The sequence below is a fragment of the Bufo bufo genome, chromosome 7 (genome assembly GCF_905171765.1).
Source record: "Bufo bufo chromosome 7, aBufBuf1.1, whole genome shotgun sequence".
NCBI lineage: Eukaryota > Metazoa > Chordata > Amphibia > Anura > Bufonidae > Bufo > Bufo bufo.
Window position 1 is genome coordinate 207,728,757 of NC_053395.1, and position 18,140 is coordinate 207,746,896.

Here is an 18,140-nt window from a genome sequence, read left to right on the forward strand (position 1 = left end):
AGATAATTGACACATTGTTTTTGTAGTGACTCAACATAAAAAGTCTATATGAAGGCTAATCAAGAAGTGATCAGGACATGGGGTCAAAAACATACAAAGACTGGCATTGTAGACGTAGAGCCAACATCAGTAAGAACCTAGTGGGTAGAATAGGTAAAGTTTAGCCCATAGCCTTGATCTGTGGTCATACCCCATTCCACATGTCTGTTGGTAAGGGGTATGAACATAGATAAAGGCATTGACATGTAAGCTACTTGCCCTTTCTATACTTCGCCCCCCCCCCCCCCCTTCCCGGGTTGGGCACAGTAAGGTTCAGAAATTAACATGTGGCCGGTCCCCAGAATGACAGTCAATATCCACATGAATCTAGTGTTCAGTTCAGTGTTCAGTTTCTTTTCAAAACTTTAGAAAAATCTTGAAAAATGTCATTAAGATCATCAACATTTAGTTGACTTGCTAAAATGACCTTTCAGCTAAGGATGAAATTCATCCTGCAGAACATGAGGTTCCAGGGGTTGTTTTTAAGGGAGGTTTCAAACACAGCATTTTATGGAAAAATGCCACAAAAGTTTTTGGTGCAGTTTTTTGAGCCAAAGCCAAAGGTGGATTCAAAAGGAATAGGAAATAGAAAGGGTGAGCTTCTCTCCTTCCTGCAGGATCCATTTTTGGTTTGACTTAAAAAGACTGCATTGATGCTACCTGGTGGACCACTTACTATATTGTGAATGTCCTGTAGACTGTATGCTATATTGTAAATATTCCAGTAGACTGAATGTTATAGCGTAAATGCTCTGGTATACTGCATGTTATATTGTAAATGTAGACTGCACACTATATTGTTAAATGTTCCAGTAGACTAAACAATATAGTGTAAATGTCCAGGTATGTTGCATTTTATAGTGTAAATGTCCAGGTAGACCGCAAACTATACTGTCAATGTCCCGGTAGACCGTAAACTATACTGTAAATGTACCGATAGACTGCACACTAGAGTTGAGCAGGCACCTGGATGTTCGGGTTCGACGGGTTCGGCCGAACTTAACTAAAAAGTTCAAGTTCGGGACCCGAACTTGACTCGAACTTAACCCCGAACTCGAACCCCATTGAAGTCAATGGGGACCCGAACTTTTGAGCACTAAAATGGCTCTAAAAAAGTCATGGATATGGCTAGAGGGCTGAAAATGGCATCACAATGTGGTTAAGAGCATGGCAAGTGCTCTGCAAACAAATGTGGATAGGGAAATGACTTAAAATAACATAAAATACGTAAAAATAAAAAATAATAATCTTGATCTAGGAGGATGAGGTCCATATGGAGTAGGAGGTTGAGGAGGCGGTGGATGTGGCGGTGGAGGTGGAAGTGGCGGTGGAGGAGGAGGAGGTAGCTGACACTGTTTTTTGTTTTGTTTTTTTTTTGTTTAAATTAGGGTACACTCCAAAACATTGGGAAAACATTGGGAAATATAACCCCCTCCAGCCGTGCTAAACAAACGTTCAGACAATACACTGGCTGCAGGGCAGGCCAGCACCTCCAAGGCGTAAAGGGCAAGCTCAGGCCATGTGCCCAATTTGGAGACCCAGAAGTTGAAGGGGGCAGAACCATCAGTCAGTTCGTGTAGGCGTGTGCACACTTACTGCCCCACCATGTCGCACGTCCCTGTGATGTCCACGATCCAATTGGATATCTTTTCTATCAACTTTCGATGTTCTTTTATGCACCGGTCATGTTACGGGTAACGGGGAATCAGGGTTCCAGGCCAAAGAGGGAGGGTGAGAAAAAGAGACCACATCCAAGGGAGGTCAATGGAGGAAATGTGATCGAGCGAAAATGTGGAACAAGTTATCAAATCGGAAGGATCGAAGGAAAGGAGGGGGCGCGCGGCAATTACCGACTCCAGACTTGGGGAGGTAGTGATGATAAATAACAATACAGGACTCTTAAGATGCCCTGTTATTGGAATAATTAATTACAAATTATAGGGAATGTCACTGGGGTATTTTGGATTTGGAAACGTTAGACAGGAGAGGCACTGCTGCCGCTTTGTTGACTCTAGATAACTTCTGCCTGATCGCACGTCCCAGTGACGTCCACCATCCAATTGGATATCTTCTCTATCAACTTTCAATGTTCTTTTCTGAGCCTACCATGGTGATCACGGGTAGCAGGGAATCAGGGTTCCACGCCGGAGAGGGAGCATGAGAAAGGGAGACCACATCCAACGGCGGTCAATGGCTGAAATGTGATTGAGCGGAAATGTGGTACAAGTTGTTAAAGCGGAAGGATCGAATGAAAGGAGGGGGTGCGCGTCAATTAAAGATGAGTTTTAGAAATTTAAGTCCCTGTCACCTATGCAGAGCAGGGGTTTTTCATCGGCAAAAATGGGTTAATGTCACCCACCAATGGAACAGACGATTTTAAATTTTTTTGGTCCCTGTCAACTATGCAAAGCAGCGGTTTATTTACGGCAAAACTGTGTTCATGTCACCCACCAATTGACAGGCGATTTTACAAAAGTTAGGTCCCTGTCACCTATGCAGAGCAGGGGTTTGTTATACGGCAAACTTGGTAAAATGTCACCTGACAATGTAACAGACGATTTTTTAAAATTTATGTCCTTGTTACCTATGCAGAGCAGGGGTTTATTCATGGCAAAAATTGTAAAATGTCACCCAAGAATGTAACAAACGCTTTTGCACCCTACTCCCCATTTTGCTGTGCTGGTGCCTCTGCGCCACCACCGTCTCTTCCTCCGAACTAGATAGGTCACTCGCATGACCTTAATTCCATGTGGGGTCTAGTATCTCATCATCCTCCACATCATCTTCCACCCACTCTTTACCCCTGCCCTCCTTGTCGGTCTGCAGACTGCAGAAAGCTGCAGCAGTTGGCACCTGTGTTTTGTCATCATTAGAGACGTGCTGCCATGGTCCTCCAATGTCCTCATCCTGAAACATAAGTGGTTGGGCATCAGTGCACTCAATCTCTTCCACTTCTGGGGCAAGGCTAGGTGGATGGCCCTGGGAAACACTGCCAGCAGAGTCATCAAAAAGCAGAAGAGACTGCTGCATGACTTGGGGCTCAGACTGCTTGGCTGATTTGCAAGGGGGTGAATTTAAAGACAGATGGCCATGGGCTGTAGGTGCCAACTCTGATCTTTCAGCAGGAGACTGGGTGGGAGACAATGTGAAGGAACTGGATCCATTGTCAGCCACCCAATCTACTATCGCCTGTACTTGTTCAGGCCTCACCATTCGTAGAGCCGCATTAGGCCTGACCAAATACTGCTGAAGGTTCTGTCGCCTACTCGCACCTGAGGAAGGGGTTTCACTTGTGCGTGTAGCTGGCACAGATCATCCACGTCCTCTCCCTGCAACAGGAGCTCCACCAGCAGCACCACGACCTGGGCCACGTCCCTTATTTGACGCTCTCCTCATTCTTTGCGTTCACCAACCAAACTAAAAGATGGTTTATGTCAGGCGACAATGTAACCGCCAATAGTCAACAATTAAGTTCACTGACAGTAAGGCAGTGCCGGTGTCATAAAGAGGAAACATTTCTTGAGGTCACACAACAGTGTGACAGGCAAATTTTATACAATTACTTCACGGTCACAAAATGTTTTAATTTGTCAACCAACAATGTAACAGCAGTATTGACTGGTTGTATTTGACTGTGACAAATGCAGCAAAGGCCCCAGATGTAGGGTCTTTCACAAAATGGGTGTTTTTTTAAGCCCAGAATATAACAGCAGTATTTAAAGTTTGTATTTGACTGTCAGAAATGCAACAAAGGCCGCAAATGTATTATCTTACCCAAAATGGGTGTTTTTTTAATACCAGAATATAACAGCAGTATCTAACGCTTGTATTGGACTGTCAGAAATGCAGCAAAGGACCCAAAATGTATTATCTTGCAAAAAATGGGTGTTTTTTTTAAAACCCAGAATATAACTGCAGTATTTAAACCTTGTATTTCACTATGACAAATGCAGAAAAGGCCTCAGATGTTGGGTCTTGCAAAAAATGGGTGTTTTTTAAACCTAAAATATAACTGCAGTATTAAAAGTTTGTATTTGACTGTCACAAATTTAGCAAAACATCCAAAATGTATTATCTTGCAAAAAATGGGTGTTTTTTTTAAACCCAGAATATAACTGCAGTATTTAAAGCTTGTATTTCACTGTGACAAATGCACATATGCTGTGCTGGTGCACTGAACTTGCATAAAATGGCCGCCAACGCCCACCTAACTAACAGACAGATAAAAGTTCTATTTCTGTGTCACTGGGCTCAGGGCAGTGTAAAAAAATGGTGCACTGCACCCAACAAACAAAATCTTTGTAGATCGCAGAGTTAACAAGCACTTCTCATAACAGATTCTTTCCTATTCTCTCCCTCACAGCAGCAGCATCCTCTCCCTACACTAGTAAGAGCAGAGTGACGTGCAGCGCTACGTGACTCAAGCTTATATAGAGGCTGGGTGACATGCTACACTGGCCAATCACAGCCATGCCATTAGTAGGCATGGCTGTGATGGCTTCTAAGGGCACATGAGTTAATCGCTTGTTGATTGGCTGCTCTGCAGCCTTTCAAAAAGCGCCATTAACTCGCTGAACACCAAACTCGAACCCAAACTTTTACTGAAAAGTTCGGGTTCGGGTCCGGGGTCCAAAAATCCCAAAGTTCGGTACCAACCCAAACTTTACAGTTCGGGTTCGCTCAACCCTACTGCACACTATACTGTCAATGTCCCAGTAGACCACACACTATACTGTCAATGTCCTGGAACTCCGCACACTATACTGTCAATGTCCCCGTAGACTGCACACTATATTGTTAATGTCCCGGTAGACCACAAACTATAGTGGCTATGCTCTGGTAGACTGTACACTATAGTGTTTATGCTCTGGTAGACGGCACACTATACTGTCAGTGTCCCGGTAGACCGCACACTATAGTGTCAATGTCCTGTTAGACCGCACACTATATTGTCAATGTCCCAGTAGACCACACGCTATATTGTCAATGTCTCGATAGACCACACGCTATATTGTCAATGTCCCGATAGACCGCACGCTATACTGTCAATGTCCTGTTAGACCACACACTATACTGTCAATGTCCCGGTAGACTGCACAGTATACTGTCAATGTCCCGGTAGACCTCACACTATATTGTCAATGTCCCAGTAGACTGCACACTATATTGTCAATGTCCCAGAAGACTGCACACTATACTCTCAATGTCCCGGTAGACTTCACACTATATTGTCAATGTCCCAGTAGACCGCACACTATATTGTCAATGTCCCAGTAGACTGTACACTATACTGTGAATGTATCTGTAGACCTCACAATATACTGTCAATGTCCTGGTAGACCGCACACTATACTGTCAATATCTTGGTAGACCGTACACTATACTGTCAATGTCCTGGTAGACCGCACAGTATACTGTCAATGTCCTGGTAGACTGCACACTATACTGTCAATATCCTGGTAGACCGCACACTATACTGTCAATATCCTGGTAGACTGCACACTATACTGTCAATATCCTGGTAGACTGCACACTATACTGTCAATATCCTGGTAGACTGCACACTATACTGTCAATATCCTGGTAGACTGCACACTATACTGTCAATATCCTGGTAGACTGCACATTATACTGTCAATGTCCCGGTAGACCACACACTATATTGTCAATGTCTTGGTAGACCGTACACTATACTGTCAATATCCTGGTAGACCGCACACTATACTGTCAATGTCCCGGTGGACCGCACACTATAGTGTCTATGACCCTGTAGACCATGCACTATATTGTAAATATCCCGATAGACTGCACAGTATACTGTCAATGTCCCAGTAGACCTCACGCTATAGCAGCACCAAACTTTATGTCCTTTAACACAGACAATCCCATCAAGCACTGTGCAGATTTTAGGATAGTTCCAATATTTTGATTAAAATCAACTTAAGTTAGAAGAGAGCGATGAAGAAAGTGACTGAACAACTACCACACATCACGTCTGTTACCACCGGCAGACACATTCCTCTCCGCCTGATGTATGATTCATAAATCAGATGTGTACAGAACTGCATGAGGATTACAAGGTGCTGAGAGCAGGCGTCATCCCTGATATACACAAATGACACATATTAACCTCAAACACGTTTACTCAATTACAGGCAAAAGCCGAACCTTGAAACTGTTCTCCAGAAATGAGCGGATTCATCTTTGTATTTCATTTGATAGAGAAGTTGATTTGCTTTTAGCAGTTTATTTAAGAGAGCTAGACCGCACTCCCTAGAAAGTGCTCAGGAGCTGACAAATGTAGCACGGCGTGTCCTTACAGCGACCTCCTGACTAACGGACATTTAAAGGGAGGTTGTGGGGTCTGTAGATCAAAGAAGTATTTTCTGTTCTTAAAAAAACCCTTAAGGCAGCACCGGTGTAAGGTATGGTGGGGTCAGTGTATGAAAAATCTGTCTGTCTGTCTATCTATCTATCTATCTATCTATCTATCTATCTATCTATCTATCAAATCAAATCAAATAAGCTTTATTGGCAGGACTGAATACATTTTAGCATTGCCAAAGCAAATAGGAAATAATTGGGTAGGGTTGGGGGGATGGGGACATATACAGGGTGGGGATAAAGTAGTCCATGGTATATCAGGCTCCTCTCAGTCTATGGCAGGCAGTAATATATTGTGCTGCTGTGGCCGTTGTGTTCTCCTCTTCCCCCAGCAGTATGGAGAGTCTCTCCTCCTCCTCCATGGAGGTGAAGTCTGGGCAGAGATCAGACAGTCTCCTGAAGTGAGTCTCCCTCACTGCTGAGTATTTGGGGCACCGCAGCAGGAAATGAACCTCATCCTCCACGGCCCCCTGGTCGCACTGCGGGCACAGTCTGCTCTCCCTGGGCTTGTACCTCTGTCGGTGACACCCGGATTCATTGAGCAGGCTGTGGGCGCTCAGTCTGTACCGGCTCAGGATCTGTCGGTCTTTTGGATTGGGGAGTTTCTCCAGATATGTGGCCAGTTTGTGCTCCCTCTGCAGGCTCTGGTATACTGTCAGCTTCTGGGATGTTCTTATGTCGTTCCTCCAGACGCTAATATACTCCTCTTTGTACTTGTGTATCGTCCTCTGGATTTCCCCCTTTGCCAGGCTATATTGGTTGGTGGCTTGGAAAGGCTGGGTTTGGGTGCAGGGTGCTTTGTTTTTCTGGGGCTTCTTCTATCTATCTATCTATCTATCTATCTATCTATCTATCTATCTATCTATCTATCTCATATCTATCTATCTTTCCCCACCACGTTCAGTACTCAAATGCCACCAGCACTATAATATCCTGCCATAGACTATTCCCATTTCTATCCTTTACGCCTTCATATAGTACAATATAGACATTTCTACCAAGACTTCTGTCAGCAAGAGTGAAGAGAACTGTACTGATATACAGTACAGACCAAAAGTTTAGACACACCTTCTCATTCAAAGAGTTTTCTTTATTTTCATGACTATGAAAATTGTAGATTCACACTGAAGGCATCAAAACTATGGCATCCACACATGTGGAATTATATACATAACAAACAAGTGTGAAACAACAGAAAATATGTCATATTCTAGGTTCTTCAAAGTAGCCACCTTTTGCTTTGATTACTGCTTTGCACACTCTTGGCATTCTCTTGATGAGCTTCAAGAGGTAGTCCCCTGAAATGGTTTTCACTTCACAGGTGTGCCCTGTCAGGTTTAATAAGTGGAATTTCTTGCCTTATAAATGGAGTTGGGACCTTCAGTTGCGTTGAGGAGAAGTTAGGTGGATACACAGCTGATAGTCCTACTGAATAGACTGTTAGAATTTGTATTATGGCAAGAAAAAAGCAGCTAAGTAAAGAAAAATGAGTGGCCATCATTACTTTAAGAAATGAAGGTCAGTCAGTCAGCCGAAAAATTGGGAAAACTTTGATAGTAAGGGCTATTAGACCATGAAGGAGAGTGATGGGGTGCTGCGCCAGATGACCTGGCCTCCACAGTCACCGAACCTGAACCCAATCGAGATGGTTTGGGGTGAGCTGGACCGCAGAGTGAAGGTAAAAGGGCCAACAAGTGCTAAGAATCTCTGGGAACTCCTTCAAGACTGTTGGAAGAACATTTCAGGGGACTATCTCTTGAAGCTCATCAAGAGAATGTCAAGAGTGTGCAAAGCAGTAATCAAAGCAAAAGGTGGCTACTTTGAAGAACCTAGAATATGACATATTTTCAGTTGTTTCACACTTGTTTGTTATGTATATAATTCCACATGTTTTAATTCATAGTTTTGATGCCTTCATAGTCATGAAAATAAAGAAAACTCTTTGAATGAGAAGGTGTGTCCAAACATTTGGTCTGTACTGTACATGGCAACAAACTACTACTGTATCTATCTATCTATCTATCTATCTATCTATCTATCTATCTATCTATCTATCTATCTATCTATCTATCTAATATTTATCTATCTATCTTTCCCCACCACGTTCAGTACTCAAATGCCACCACCACTATAATATCCTGCCATATACTATCCCCATTTCTATCATTCATGCCTTCATATGGTACAGTATGGATATTTCTACCAAGACTTCCGTCAGCAAGAGTGAAAAGAACTTAACTGATATACATGGCAACAAAATACTAATCTATCTATCTATCTATCTATCTATCTCATATCTATCTATCTATCTATCTATCTATCTATCTATCTATCTATCTATCTATCTATCTATCTCTTTATCTATGCTTTGAAAAAATGAGGATGCAGCACACTGCAAAAATGCGGGTGCAGATCAGACCAGTGTGAACCGGCACTGGGGTCCAAGGCAATATAGAGGTCAAAGAAGGCCAGCAGCACACCATGGATGTCAACGGAAAACGTGTAGTTTATTCACCCAGAGTCAGCAGCGACGTTTCAACAGCTTGTTGCTGTCTTTCTCAAGCTATGTGCACATGTGTTACAAGCATGCATTTTTAAGGTGCATCAATTGAAAATACAATTAAAACAATTTATCCATACAAGGAAAAATACATAAAATCCATGATTCAACATACTATACAAAATACATGAATTATATCCAAAAAGTTACAAAATACAGTACATATGTGAAATATCAGATAAAAATACATAGTGATTGTAATATAAGGCAAGTACTGTAAATACCCCTAATTGGTGCAGGTGTGTTATACATAATCACCACATTAAAAACTCACGATCAGCTGATGCTCAGTTTAGAGCCGGCATCATGATCTCGGCGGCGTCCCTGTTCAGTCTCTGCGCATGCGCGAGGAAATCAAATCGCGCGATACTACGTGCGCTGAGAAACTGATCAGCAACCACAACAAAGATGGCCGGGCCTGTCTCCCGGTCAATGTGCGCATGTCCATGTGCAAGTATCGGCCTCCCATCGATGGTCACGTGATTCAAATCACATGATCGGATATCAACAAGTACATAGACTGTATTAAGGAATCTGAATATTGAAACATAGGTCTGGACACCTGTATACCCTGGGCCCCCACAAAGAAACAAATGTGGCGATCCAGGACCTAATGTCCTATCAACCTAATAACTGGCAACACTGACACCCTACTGACACCCTATTGAGCGGGACTAGTGTCCAGCGGCAGCGGTTGATCGCGTCAGCGATCCAACCACTGTCGAACTGAGGAGGTGGCGACGTTGCGAGGGGCCTCCCTGCGAGACGTCGCCCACTCCATTGGACCACCCATCCCCCCAAAGCAAGCGCACAGGGTGTAGATGCCAGAACTGGATAAGTAGGGAAAAAAAGAACAATAACACTTTATAGTGAGAACCATATAGATATAATCTATGGGTAGGTTCCGAACTGTCATGGAACATGCTCTACATCTGTACCGGAGCAGCAGTCGAGCCATCTTGTGCGTGGATGAGGCCAAAAAGAACAGTGGGTAGCCACCTGGATCAATGATGTTCCTCCCACCACACGGAGCATCAGTCTTGACCATGATCGATATATAAATCTAAAAGCAAAGGAAGAATGTTTTAGAAAAAATTCAAAATCGAATAACTTGATTGTTATGTACACATGTGTCTTTATCTATCTATCTTTCCTCACCACGTTCAGTACTCAAATGCCACCACCACTATGATCTACTGCCATAGACAAGCCATGCGTAAAAACCTTTCATACAATATATCCATACCATCAGGGCCGGCGTCATAACCTGGCATCCCCGGGCAAGTGCCGGGGCCCAATGCTCCTGGGGGGGCCCACTGAGCTGCTATGAGCACTTCCATCAATACAGATGGGAGCTCTCACTGCTGTCATTTCACATACGCAGTACCCCTCTGGTGGGCCCCCTGAGCTGCAGAGACTCAGGACACGCCCCCTCTACACAGGACATGCTGCCTGAGGAGACTAGAGAGACCGCACGGCTGGAGCAGAGAAGTGTGGAGACAGTCTGTGAGTGAGTCTGCACTGTGACTGGCTCTTGTCTGTGGGACAGAAGGAAAGGGGGGGACGCTGCTGCTTCATTCTATTTAGTTGTGTTACTGTTTTATTAAGCTGATTGTCTCCATGACACCTGCCCCCCCCCCCCCATATCCTGTCCTATCTCATCCTCATGGAGCCCCTGCTGTCTCCTTTCCTCCCTCATGTATCCAGGGCTCCTGTCCCACCCTCCTATCTCCTATTGCTGCCCTGCACAGACCTCCTGCCACTACTTGTATGAATCCCCCTCAGAGCCCCTTCAACCTACTTGCTGTGTCCACCCCTCCTGTCCATCCAGGGCCCCGGGCCCCTGTCTCACTCCTCTGCCTCTCATTATGGTGGCATCTGAACCGCATTCACCATAAGGACCTTCTAACATCACAGGGTCATGTGACTGTGCCCCCCACCCCGTACTGTGCCCCTTTATACCCTGCATTGTGCCCTCCTACCACACCCTGTGCAGTGCCCATAGTCATTCCCTGTACTGTGCCCTCTTATACCCTTTTATCCGGTCACTGTATGGTGGTTTTATCATTGTATGGCGGTGTTATCACTATATGGCGGTGTTATCACTATATGGCGGTGTTATCACTATATGGCGGTGGTATCCAATAACTGCATGGCCATAACTGTATCCCTTTCTGCCCACACCACTTTTTTTAGACCTGGCATGAGCGGGAAAAGATACAGATTGCGGTGTTAAGGACCTTTGCGCCACATCTGTGTCAGAAATACGCCTAATATAGACGTATTTCTATATAATAAATGAGCCCCTAATCGTATGATTATTCGGGGGGTGGGGCTAATATCTTTATATTATATAGATTCTAGTGTATTATACTGGGCCCTGTATTTCCCAGTAGAAAATGATCCTTGGGAAGCACAGTCCTCACCCCTGACCACCAGGACCAGTTAGCGCTCTGTCAGTACATGGCGGCCTCCCCTCTCCGCCACGCTGCTCCGCCGTGTACTGGGGCTTATTCTGACACTAGGGCTGGGTTCACATCACATTTTTGCCATCCATTTAATGCATACTGAAAATGTATGCATTGACAGATGCCTCAGACTGATGCCGTACAGTGACTTCCGTTCACCATACAGTTCCATGGTAAAAAAACATATACGTTAACGTATGCATTTTTTACTTGACTCTGCAGGATACAAAAACGTGGAGTTCTGCACATGTGTATACATCAAACCGATAGGAAAAACGTAATGTGAACACACATTGGGGGGGAGGGGGGCGTACTAAATTTTGCTGTGGGGCCCAGTCAGTTCTAGCTCCATCACTGCACAGCTCCTTCTCTCCTCCAGGCCTGGCTCACTGCTGCAGCGGGCCGCCGTAGAGAAGGAGCGCAGGGAGCTGCGGTTAGTGAATGACAGGACCACCAGCTCCCCTGCAATGATAGGTATGTGAGGGGGTCATTCATCACACTGTGAGGGCCCCTTACACAGTATAATGACTCCCAGTGCCCCCCATTTAGTATAATGATCCCCATTGACCCTCCATTTAGCATAATGACCACCAGATCCCCCATTAAATATAATAACCCCTCGTGCCCCCTCCATACAGTATAACCCCCAGTGTGGGGGCGACTGGGGGTCATTATTCTGAATGGAGGGTCACTGTGGGGTCATTATACTGTGAGGGCCCTTTACATAGTATAATGACCCCCAGTGTCCCCCATTTAGTATAATGATCACCAATGACCCTCCATTCAGTATAATGACCCCCAGAGCCCCCTCCATACAGTATTCCCCCCGTGTGGGGGCTACTGGGGGTCATTCAGGGCCGGCTCTAGGTTCATGTGGGGAGCTGGGAGCTGCGGTTAGTGAATGACAGGACCACCAGCTCCCCTGCAATGATAGGTATGTGAGGGGGCCACTGGGGGGTCATTCATCACACTGTGAGGGTCCCTGAAACAGTATAATGAATCCCAGTGCCCCCCATTTAGTATAATGATCCCCATTGACCCTCCATTTAGCATAATGACCACCAGAGCCCCCATTAAATATAATAACCCCTCGTGCCCCCTCAATACAGTATAACCCCCAGTGTGGGGGCGACTGGGGGTCATTATTCTGAATGGAGGGCCACTGTGGGGTCATTATACTGTGAGGGCCCTTTACATAGTATAATGACCCCCAGTGTCCCCCATTTAGTAATGATCACCAATGACCCTCCATTCAGTATAAATACCCCCAGAGCCCCCTCCATACAGTATTCCCCCAGTGTGGGGGCTACTGGGGGTCATTATTCTAAATGGGGGCGACTGGGGGTTATTATTCTGAATGCAGGGCCACAGGTGGTCATTATACAGTGGGGGGGGGGGAATTGGGGGTTCATTATACTGTGTGAAGGGCCACTAGTAGTCATTATACTGTATAGGGGCCACTGGGGGTCATTATACCGTGTAGGAGCCACAGGGGGACATGTCAATGTAAAAAAATGCCTCATGGGGGCCCACTGGGATTTATCGCCCAAGGGCCCACATGAACCTGGAGCCGGCCCTGCATACCATGGTAAAATGCATACTATACTATTTTATAGCACCACCCACTGTTCAAATAATACTGCTATACAATTGAGAGAGGATTAGTAAATCTGGTCCACGGTATTGTTTGTTGAATACTTATTGTGTACAGAAAAATATTTCTGGTAAAAGCTTGCATCAGGTTTCTAGGTTTTTACAGGACAGCCACCTATAGATGACACTAGACAGACACTTAAAGACTATGTACATCTTTGGGGGCCATTTTTTTCCCTTATTATTCCATTGTATTCATTTTGAGCTAAAAATCACATATATATTTCCAGGAAAAATAACCAAGTGTTCGAAGAAAAGATGAAAAAGTATTTCTACTGAGTATTTACTAAAGTAGACAAGACGTGTTAAGAAACAAAGACATTTCCTAAATACACAAAACCCAACTCAATCCATTCACAATAGATATTGTATACATGGACAGAAAATGTGTTCTCTTCAAGGAATCATTAGGCGACATCCTGGCAGAGGAAATAATAATGCATTTACCTTTCTGTCCGAATCGTTTCTTGAAAGTGGTCTTACACTTATCATAATGAGATCATAATAATAAGATAATATCCAAACTAATTCATTGGTTACTTCATGTGATTTCCACAATATTTGGTTTAATCCAGGTCAAAGTAGACTTAGAAATCTCATAGAGATCTGATACATTGTATCTACTGTTCACAAGCTTGGACCATGCAAATTTGCTGACCGCACTAGGAAGGGACCACGAGGAGACCATTGGATGCTACAGCTGTCACTCAGGACAGGGGGAGGGGCTTTGTAGAAGCTCTGTGCACAGAGCAGAGTGCACTTCACAGTGAAGCTCCTCCTCTTAGGCTCTTTCATTAGCAGAACCTGGCAGAATAAAACTTCATATTTGCGCTACTTTTTATAACAAAAGCTCCACAAAACATATATTTGACCTGCTCTCCCCAGCCCTTACCTAGTGCTGTCAGCAGTTTATCATGGTCTAATCCGCTGACAGACTCCCTGTAAAGGGGTTGCATCATCTTACCATTACTAAGGCAAGATGAGACTAAACCCTGACCGCCAACTTTGAAATAACATAGCTTTCTATGCTACGCCGTTTGCATAGCTCCCATGCACTGCAATGGAAGTTACTGAAACAGCGAGCAGAGGCCAGCTGGTGGTCGCAGTATTATCTCATCTTAGTAATGGTCGAGATGAGACAACCCCTTTAAGGTGGCCATATGCACTAGATGAATGTTGTCTGAATCTGTCGAGATCTAATACCTATGGGGGTGCCCCAACTCCTTAAGACTGTGGGGTTGTGATTGTCGCAACTTGAGAATCGTGCTGCAACGCCATTCAGTGACTACAGAGCTACACAGTGATCGTTGGTTGTGTGACAGGTGTCATGGCCACGATCGCTGTGTAACCCAAGCCTTAGAGGAGATAAGCTGCTACCAGATAGACATATATAAGCCGTGCCTCCTAGAATATCCAGGTGACTCCTGGAAAAAGGGGAGACCTACCGGACTCCCAGAAGAGCAGGCAATTCTGATATACAGTACTTACCTCTCCTAGTTTCTGTAATGCTTTTCATCCTTGGCTGTTGTCTGCAGCATTGGTGAGAATTAAAGGGGATTTCCAGGCTCCTGATATTGATGACCTATCCTCAGAATTGATTAGTGGGGGTCCGACACCCCATATCCCCATCGATCAGCTGTTCCCTGCATCCTCTGGCTCTGGAACTAGCACTTAGAATGCAAAATAAGGCACAGCTCCATTCAAAGTGTAGTGGCCGTGCTGGGTTACTGCAGCTCAGCTCCAATTGAAGTGAATTGGAGCTGAGCTGCAGTAACCCGGACTGGCCACTTCACCTTGAACGGCGCTGTGCTTCCTGTTCCATTCAAAGTGCTAGTTCTACCACCAGAGGCTGCAGGGAGCTGCTGATCGAAGGGGGTGTCGGACCCTTATCAATCGGATATTAATTACCTATCTTGAGGATACGTCATCAATATCAGGAGCCTGAAAAAGCCCTTTAAAGGGGTATTCCCATCTGAGACAATGGTGGCATGTTGCTAGGATATACCTCCATTGTCTGATAGCGGTGGGACCCGCACTTATATCGAAAACAGAGTGGGGAAGGTGGTGGCCGGAGGACCCCGGGTTTTCCCAGGTCCGGCCAACACCAAGCACTCTCCCAAATGAAATGGGGGACCCACACTTATCAGACAATGGGGGCATATCCTAGCAATATGCTCCCATTGTCTGAGATGGGAATACGCCGTTAAGGAGACTGCAGGTGTGAGAACTATATTATTTAGGGGGTATGGGATCTGTATTTATTTCAGGGGTCTTGCCTGAGGTACGTGTATAAAGGACCTGATGTCTGCATTTAGGGGGGGTCTGTATAACGAAAAAATGCCTGATCTGGGGTCTGTGTCCATGTCCTATGTAGATGGGCAGGGCACTTTTCAGAATCTTCCTGATGGCTCTTCTCAAAAGTTATCAAGTTTGATGTATATTCCCAGTACCTATGAATTTCACTAGCAGCCAATTTTTTTCTTGGGTTTACTGCTCGCTTTTTTATGTGTTTAGCACACTGGAGCAGCGCTGTTTTGTAGACTACTTTCATGTTTAGTCTCAGTCTAAAACAAACAGTTGTGAAGCCCTGAACATTAAGAAAAATGCAGGAATGTTTATGGTAACAGTTTATTTGGCAAACAACCAGCGATCCCCTTGTTTTTAGCGCTTCATCATCCCAGTGTTTTCTTGTTTTCTATGACGGGATTTATAAATGTTTATGCTTTTCACCGTATTATTTAGACAAGGAGCAAGGAAAAGTAAAATAGAAGGAAATAAGATTTATGGAGCAGGATACCTTTCCATTTCAGTGCTAGATGATGACATCAGACATTTTCCATGAAAGTTCTTTCTCCCACCTCTATAATAAATATATATTATAATGTAATAATATGCATAAAATATATGAACAAAGAAATATGTGGAAATATAAATCTCTAAGTCATCCTCTTATGTGATTTAAAGGCGACCTATCAGATCTCTCAGTATATGTTTTTTTTTTTTTAAGTGAATACCCCATGAAAAAACCTGGAACACTTATTGGAAATGTATGAGTATATTGGCAACCTCTGGTCAATAGTGCAATTTTCACATTGGCAGCAGTAACTGGACATTTCCAGAGTGATAAGGAATATGCCTCATTGGAAAGGAAAATGGTAACACCCAGTTATCAATTTAGTCATACATTTCGAGGAGGAATAACAGAGGAATGGAACAAGGAAGAATTTTACTAAAACAGATTTGCCAAGAGATGACAGGTCCTCTCTACTGCACAGGGCCACGAAAAGATGCTGGATTTCCAAAAGTGATAACTAGTGATGATGAGCGAATCGAAGTCGAATAAATTTACTTCAATCCGAATTTCAGGGAAAATTAGATTTGCTGCGAAGCCGAATTTCCTTGTGCCTTTTTGGTAACGAATCAATTTTCCCTGAAATGGCGGGGAAAAAAATATACTCACCTCATACATTTGTGGGCGAAGAGGCCATCGCAGCCATCTTGATTGAAGATGCCGCCGGCTGGCGTGATCATCGCTTCATTGTGCGAGATTTTGCGTGACGTCTTCAATCAAGATGGCCACGGCTGGCTCTACACGATCTAAAGGATAAAGTGAGTATTTTTTATTTATTTATTTATATTTATTTATTTTTACGGGATTAACCCCTGAAAGTTTTCAATGTTAATCTCAGATGTCACGATCAGCGATGAACGCGGAATCTGAGAGGTTTAATGAAGGGGGGCAGCGCGATCTCTGTTGCCCGTCATTGTGCCCACTACATACTAAGAAATGCGATTTGAGACGAAGTAATTCATCACAAAGCGAATTTCTTTGTAAAAAAAACACAATCGCAGAGGATAGATCATCAGTTTAAAAGAACTGCAGAACTCCTTTAAGCTAATGAATGTAGACTAGCTGCCATAATGTCTCCTATACACAGCTCACATAGAAGAGGAGATCCTGCTCCACTATTCCTCCATAGCACACCCTCAGAAATAGCAAAAGTACGCAGAGCATGGAAGACATTATACAGCAGTACTGAGCAGTGTAGCTCTGAATCCAGCACCGGGGAGGTGTAGAGTACTTAGTCGATGCAGCAGCAGCATCTCTGTGTGTCTTTGCCTCTGTTTCTCTCCAGTATCTCCTTCTTTCTTCTCTCTCTCCCTTTTCCATAGACTTTAATGGAGTGCAGCTGTAACCTGATCTCTCAGTGAGCCGCTAACCTGTCTTCACTGAAGCTAAATTTCAGCAGTGAATTAAGAGTGAATGATCCGTGCAGAGAGCCTGGGGAGGGGCAGGAGAAAAGTCTGATTAGTGGAGAAAGTGCCAATTTTTCTGATAATGCATTCTTAGCCTTGCATATACTATTTGGAGCAGCTTTAGATTTTGTTTTCAAAATTTGTGTACAAAATATTAATCATGATATGCTTGTGACATTGTACATTGCCTCAGCAATGGTGGTGGTTGATCTTTAAGTTATTTCTCCTGCTATCAACCAAAAGAAATTGAGAGGTCCACTTTAAAGGGGTTATCCAAGGCTATAAACAGCCCGGGCCCTCACACTGAATATACTTACCTGGATCCTCGCTCCCTGCACCGCTCCTGGTCCCCACACCGCCACTGCAGCTTCTCCCTGTGTGCGGATGAAAACATCCGGTGTTGGGGGGGAGAAGCCAATGGCAAGCGGGGACTTCGACGAGCCTCCCTAGCATCGCAGGTGTTTCCCATTACCTTACCAGCATGCAGCGTAACAAAGCAAAAAAGAATTTACCTTTGGAAACAGTCTTAGGCTACTTTCACACTAGCGTTCGGAGCGGATCCATCTGATGTTTCATCAGACGGATCCGCTCCGATAATGCAGACGTTCGCATCCGTTCAGAACGGATGCGTCTGCATTAAAACTTAGAAAATTTTCTAAGTGTGAAAGTTGTCTGAGCGGATCCGTTCAGACTTTACATTGTAAGTCAATGGGGAACGGATCTGCTTGAAGATTGAGCCATATGGTGTCATCTTCAAGCGTCCCCATTGACTTCCATTG